Source organism: Sardina pilchardus, chromosome 19 (genome assembly GCF_963854185.1).
Source record: "Sardina pilchardus chromosome 19, fSarPil1.1, whole genome shotgun sequence".
In the NCBI taxonomy this organism is placed as follows: Eukaryota; Metazoa; Chordata; class Actinopteri; order Clupeiformes; family Clupeidae; genus Sardina; species Sardina pilchardus.
Genome location: NC_085012.1, coordinates 31719632 through 31727084, shown reverse-complemented (window position 1 = coordinate 31727084; position 7453 = coordinate 31719632). Strand labels below are relative to the sequence as shown.

The following is a 7453-nucleotide window of genomic DNA, read 5'->3' as shown; positions in this document are numbered from 1 at the left end:
CACATCGAGAAAGGGGAAGAAAAGATGCTGCTGCTGCAGACTCAGTCTAGCCTACTGAAAGTTAGTGAAAGAGACGTGTGCATTGTTTAATCTATTGACCATTGAATAAAACGGTGATTTGTCTTGCATCTGCTTGTCGCTCACTACCTAGCAGTGAATGGAGTACTGACTTAAGTGTTGCTGAAAAGATCCAACTAACGTTATGGTCTGGAGCTGAGGCAGGAAGAGGTAACACATTTCTCAATACATTTTACAAATGTAAGCTAACAAGAACACTACACAAATGGGATGTATCTACTAAAACAATTCTACACGGACTTTGTTTTGTAGGCTAGCCTACGTTTTACCAATTAGCACGAAGTGCAGAGCTACGCTACCAACACCAGCCACGCACAACTAAACAAAATGTAATGTTATGTAGGTATTATTGGTTAATAGGTGAGCTATCGGAATGCCAGTTTCGGTATCGAGCAATCCTTATACCTTAACGTTACCTGTGCTAAAATGATGACCACAAACTTTGCTGTGAGGAGTTGGCTGAAAGTTTTGCCTATTAATCCTGGCTAGCCACAAGTCTCTCCTGCGCTGGCTCAGCTCCTCTGTCTACTTTCGTTCCAGTTTTCTTATCGCTGGAATAGCATAAAAATGTACTCCAGGGTGTTTATTGCTGTTATTGAAACAGCCGTGTATAATACAGCACACCATTGCGTAAAATGCAAACAGTCAACAAAATACTGATGCGGTATATTACAGTATCAGCTGATGGCTCAGTTGCAATTATATACTGTAGGCTAATCAAAAATCCACCGGAGCTCCAAGCGGTTTTGTAGCCTAAATGCAACAGTGTTTTACAGCTCTTCAAGTCACGGTAAAATGTCATTTTTGGTACATAGGTCATTAAGAGACACTTATGGTGTGGGTGCTTGCGTTTCTATACGAATCCTCCGTTTTAGTTTGTATAGAAATTAATATTAAGTTGCACATACACGGAAGTGTCCGACAACACGTAGGCTACCGTTCCTAAGCTACCGGTATGTCAACAAAATGGCGCGGCGAACCTTTATGACGCTGATCGAATGAAACTTATGGTGCCTTCATGTGCTATGGTAATTATGGTAAATACCAAAAGCCGAGGTCAAAAATGCACATGAACACCATCTCATGTGGTATTTTCCACTGGGCAACTCGTAGAATATTTTGATGGACGAGTTGCCGAGATGAGATAACCTTTGACATTTTCAACATGGCGGAGAGCAACGGAAGAGTTGTGAATGAAAGCATTGTTTACTACTAAACATTTTTTGCTACTGTTAGCAGATATTTTTTGTAGCCTATAAAATGTTGTGTCATTGACAATTGTAATATAACGCTTTAACACTCAGTGTACATTTTTAAAAAGCTGTTGGTTTGGTGTTACCTACCCAGAGCGATATGCTAGCTAGTGATGAGCGACAGGCAATTTACTCATTTCCTATCAGTACGGCAACAAAGCACTTGAACACAACACACTGGTAACTACCAGTTCACAAATGGAAAATATCATCTTTTCCATAGCACGTGAATGCAGCATAATAGTTGAATTGATGGACTATCTCGGACATAACACCTTTCCTGAACATGTGCAGCCTATTTTCTGTAATGAAGCATATTATATTGACACATATCATGGCTTAGAATAGCCATAGGCGATGATTACTTTCTCTTTGGCAAACGCAACATTCATGAATTAGGCCTGGGCATATATATTTTAAAAGGGCAAATTTCAGTGTCGTACGGTTTTGTAATGAATGTATTTATAGTATGATGCGTTCTCTCTGCGAAAATAAAGTCTGTTGCGCTCAAATCGCTCTAGTTTCCCGCCTTCCTTGATGACAGCTTCTAGCTGTCAAAATTAACAAGGTTCAGCTGGACGTCACTGTGGCTCGAGATCACTAATGATCTTTTTTGGACGTATAATGCACCTTCATGTCGTAAATTCTAGGGGCGAGGCCATTAAAATGAGCATAATATAGGGGCGTGATATTTAAATCACGCTTGTTTCCAGCCGGCACATTTATCAACAAACGTTCATTCTTACGCTGGAATTGGAGTGATACGAAAGTTTGATGAATCACATGTGAGCTCCGTCATAAGATGATTTCTGCGCTCAGATATACGCTGGTTTCTACGCTCTGTTGATAAATGAGGGCCATTATCTCTATGGCAAGAGGCCTGCCACAATAAAATCATCATCATTCCCATCATCTTGCTATTAGTAGCCTATGATGATTTACTATTTCCCTGACCATTCAGTATGGTACAATGTTTGTTCTTTTTGTGTTTTCATGTCCTGGTGATGTGTATGTCTGTCAGCAAAAATATTAATAATAATAATATTAATATTTTTATAATAATATAAAAAGATCATGAAAATTAAAAAATCCAGATGGCCGCCACCATATGACCATATGACGTCACCAATAGTGACCTCGGTCGAACACGAAACAGGAAGGGGCAACATAGGCGACAGCTGTAGCCTATGATTATTTATTATTTCATTTCTTATAATTTATTAGTCGGCTATTCTACGTGACAGAACAACTCTATGGGGCCCTATTTTGCCAACCGGGCAATGAGCTTTCGCCACTTGCGCGACCTATAATTACTATTCTCTGCGAGCGCATCCTTCATTTTTCCAGCGCAAATGTACGTTCTCTAAATAGGAGATGATATTGCGCCCTAATGGGCGTGTCAGTGAAGAGAAGAGGTGTGGTCCGGCGCAAAGCTCGCCAGTCGCTAATATATGGATGCAGAAAGTAAGTGCGCCACTGACCAGGAAAAACCTAGTCGGAAATCACTCGCGCATAGCTGAAAGGCTATTTTATGAGCGCCTGAGGCTTGGGGCTTTGGAAGACTGCACCGTGCGCGCACACACCCTACTTCTTTCATCAGCAGGAGTGTGCAGCCGGAATATAATTAAATAATATTGGAATATAATTAAATAACATTTGTCCGTTTCTCGGTTTTAGGTTCGTGTATTGGTCAGCAAAAAGTAGCATACATAGCATAACAACATCCACATGCAATAATACAACAATAACGTCTAACACTGACCTGCTCATTTAGACAACATTACACAGCCCTATGGCTAAGTTACCTTTAGTTTTGTTCTGGTACCTTTAACGTCTTGCATTAAACAGCTGTAGCGTTCTGACAACTGTCTACCTTGTCATTGCATCTGGAATAACTCCTCTAGCTGCCTCCATCCTCCATCCTTTCTGTTTTGTTTGTTTAAAAGAACTTGCGATATCCATGATGAGTAGGCTATTGAGTTAGTGAATTAGCTTCACATTGTGTGCTGATAGCGGAGTAAAAGAAAACAACAAGTAGCCTAGTTGCGCGCCTGCGTGCGTAATCTCTCCTGTTCAGACGAAATGTGCGCGTGGATATAGCTCTATAGCGCATTAAGTGAACTTTGATAACGTGTTGACTGACTTTTTCTTAAAATAGAAAATTGTAAATAGCCTGATGTCAGGCAGCTAATGGGATGCTGTGCATATTGGGTGGGTACGGTATGGCATGCCAATTTGGTGTGAATACACACACACACACACAAGGGAAATGTAATAATGATAATGATCAATAGTGAGAACTGGCTTCTGGCTACTGCGTTCATTCTGAAATCATCTATTTAAGTCATAAGCTTGCTTTTCTAAAACGGTAATATGTCGATCTGATTTCATGAAACAAAGGCACAGCAACGACAAATGTAACGATGTATTCATAGATAATCATTCTTCCGCCAATATGAATGGTTGCCATGCAACATCGAGACGCAGCCACTTTAACGTGTGTGCAAGTTGTGGTAGTGCATTAACGAAATGCGGTCAAGGTGTATGTTTGTGTTGGATTTTATAACAGCATCGAACGCGATTCAGCCAATCATCATCAAGGACCGGAACTATCCGTGTTAGAAAATAATATTCACACATCATGTACATTATTTTCACAATTTCCCAGCATAAAAGTTGGGAAGGCTCAGCCTTCCCAAACCTCCATTACGCGCCGCCCATGCCTCACGCACGAGCAAGTCGGTCTCTTCTGGAGTAGACGCCCAGGTAACTCCGCCATGATAATACCAACAGACCATTGAACAATGCGCCAGGCTTTTAAAGGGAATGAGAGCGTGAAATCTAATTGGTTTATTGCATGCTACGCCCAAAAGACACCCACGACTAATTAACTAAATTAAGACAACCCCTCTTCACTTTGCGCCGAGCGCAATGTTCACTTTTCACGCAGTCATTATAGCCTTTTGCGCTACACTCTAAAAACTACTGGGTTGAAAACGACCCAAATTGGGTTGTTTCTCACCCAGGGCCTGGGTCACTATTGGACAGCAAACGTCTTGGGTTAGAATGACCTAGCATGTTGGGTTGGTTATTTAACCCAATATATGGGTAAGAAAGTCAACCCATATATTGGGTTATATTGGGTCATTCTGACCAGGATGTTGGGTTACAGTGACCCAGAATATTACTGTCTTTTTGACCCAATAATGGTTTAGATTAACTTCTTTAATTGGGTTTATCTGACCCATCAATTATGTTGAATTATGCTATGCTCATTTTTTAGATGGCAGAATGCCTTTTTAAGAAGCAAACAAGTTTAAAGAATATAATGCTGACAATTTTAAACAAATTACTCACTTAGTACTTTATCATTACTTACATGTACATCTATCACTACTGTATGTGTTTTTGTGTTACACATTTACTGCTACAGTATAATGAGATGGAATGAACACAATCTTGAACATTTAATCTTAACTTTATTTAAAATGTATACAAAGTTAAAAAGCAGTAAATCCAGTCATCATACATGAGCAATTTGATAAAAGTACAGTTGATAATAGCATTAACATTTAAACTCAACCATAAACTTGGAAACCCAGTTCTGTTTCAGGCCAGTCCATTCAAAGTCTCTCTCTCCCAGTCACTTTCTGTCATGTGTCTGTTATTGAAGGTAGTCTGTAAGAGAGAAGGAAGCATACATTACAATTGACAGCTTCTATGAATGTAATTAATGCAAACTTCTCAGCTTGTGTGACAAATAAAAGCAAACCCACACTAGCAGCCTACAAGTCAGGTGCAATAGTTAGAAGTAATGCAGATGTATACAATATATACACCACAATTAGAAAGTTTGGGGATGCACTATATTTATCTATAGATTTGTTTTCATACAGAGGACATTTCAAAGTGACCCTACACTTCTGCACAGTAGTATGTCCATGTGATATCATACCTAATCACATCTTTGCCTTGCCTTCCTGCGTACACCACCTTTCTGACGCCTAACATAGATCATCCCCCATCTGACTTGCAATAGCAGCCTCTGGCTCCAGGCTGGGAATTCTGGCACAAAAAAAACAGCAATTGCCATACAATTTGTTATTGTTGATTAAGATATAAAATCATAGAATAAAAAAAGCAAGGTAAGTCAATCAGGTAGAAATGATAATTACCTTATGGAGGCACCCTTGCCACCATCACCGTCTATATTAATTCATGACATCAGGGCTCTGTCAATAAAATATAAGGTTAAACAAAATGATGTGTATACTGTACAACAAACTGAATTAGTAGCAAACAATGGAAAATATGGCTAAATTGCAAAATTCAATACTACTTTAGGTAAGTGCAATAATCATGATTACTTTCTGGATTAATGCATTACATAGCACATATTATGACAAACAAAAAGCATGCTCAATAACATACCCTGTAGTCCACACCCACTACGTTGAGGTCAGGGTAACAGGTAGTGCCATCAGGGTAGACCGACTTTGCCCTGGATAGTTGATAGAGCCCACTACAAAGTCATAACAGACACATGAAAGGAGGGGATAAACTAAACTGTTACAGACAGAAATGCACAGATATTATAATGCTATATGCGGGTATACAGTATGTGTCTCTATCTGGTGAGTGAACTCACTTGCAGGCTTGGAATTTCTTCTGTATGGACGTAACACACATTTGGAACATTCCAAAATGCACACAGCGGTCTCAGGGCAGCAGTCCTCACACCACCTGCAAACAGGGGGAACAGAAGAAGGCTAACATTATTACATTGCAAAACTCACAGAACATGAAAAGACCATCACTGATGCACTACTGCACTCACATGCATCTTAAATAAACATATGCCTCGGTGTAAGTCATCAAACATGGCACAAAAAAAGGCTATAAAATGAAGAACATGAAGCCCAACACTACCATAAACAAACTAAAAATCCCTTTACTTGTCGGCATTATATTTCTGCTAATAGAAATTCCCCAAATGCCCCCGCATTCACATACACTATATGACAGATCTATCAATGAGCATACAACACTACAGGCCCTAAATCAGGAGGTCAAATAACTTAATATTAGCCTGCTTCATTCGTTTTACTGGTCCTCTTTCCAATAGCAACACTACATATTATGCATCAACACTATCATACATGTATTATGTTTAAGTAACGACCCATGCCCCATGGAAGGTCGTAAGGTAAGGTTAACGTTAACCACAACTTTCGTTGTGTCTGTAGCAGCTAGCTGGCTGCTAACTTTAGCCAGCATGGTAACAGCCACTTTAAATGTAGGTAGGCTGAGCTATTGCGCCTGATGTGTGAAAACTCACTCTACATTCATAACCACATCTCAGACTGGATTATTGCTAGATATGATATTAACTACCATTCCAAAGATTCCACATGAAGGTGAAATTAGTAACTGGAAAAGTTAACATTAACAGCTAACATCGCTAACGTTAGCAAAGTTAGCTCGCTAGCACTATCTAATTAGCTATTATTTGCTAACTAAATATGATTTCTATGATGGCTAACGGCTGTGGTTAATATTTCATTGTGAAAACAGTAAATTTTTAATAAATTCCCGTTTACAATTGGCATACAAAAGTACTATAATTCTTACCTTGAATATGATGACGGCTACAGCACACAGCTTGCAGTCAGATTCATGATAGAAAAAGTGACGGTTGAAGATCTGGCTGGAGTTGCACATTCAGGCAGGGGTGGGGGATAGGCTGCTCAATGAGTTCACCCAGTACTTGGGCTGCCAGTAGTTAAGTGACCCAGCTAGTGGGTAGAATGCCCTACATCTGTTGGAGATTGAGTTCTAAACCACCAACCCTGTGGCTGGGTTATGATAAATAACCCAGCATGGGCTGACATAACCCAATAAATGGTAAAACTACCACAACCCAGTAATTGGGTGCTGAAATAACCCAGCATTTTTTAGAGTGTAGGACCGCCCCCAAAGAAACTTACGTGAGTGACTAGTGACAATGCCCATTTGATCCTGATAATAGAGCCCTATATCTGTTAGTGATGTCACACATCAAACAATGCTGCAGAAACGTGAAAAAATTACTTTGATATGAGTAGGCTATCATATGAGTTCCT

At 39.7% G+C, this 7453-nt stretch overlaps 1 long non-coding RNA gene across 1 annotated transcript; it reads right to left on the bottom strand.

Annotated features, from left to right (window-relative positions):
• Positions 1 to 5789: 5789 nt before the first annotated feature.
• Positions 5790 to 7249, bottom strand: LOC134065642 (uncharacterized). Its single transcript, XR_009936317.1, has 3 exons — positions 6963 to 7249; positions 5980 to 6074; positions 5790 to 5853 (listed from the first exon to the last, which is right to left on the bottom strand). It is a non-coding gene; the product is annotated as an uncharacterized LOC134065642 (long non-coding RNA).
• Between the last annotated feature and the right edge of the window lie 204 nt (positions 7250 to 7453).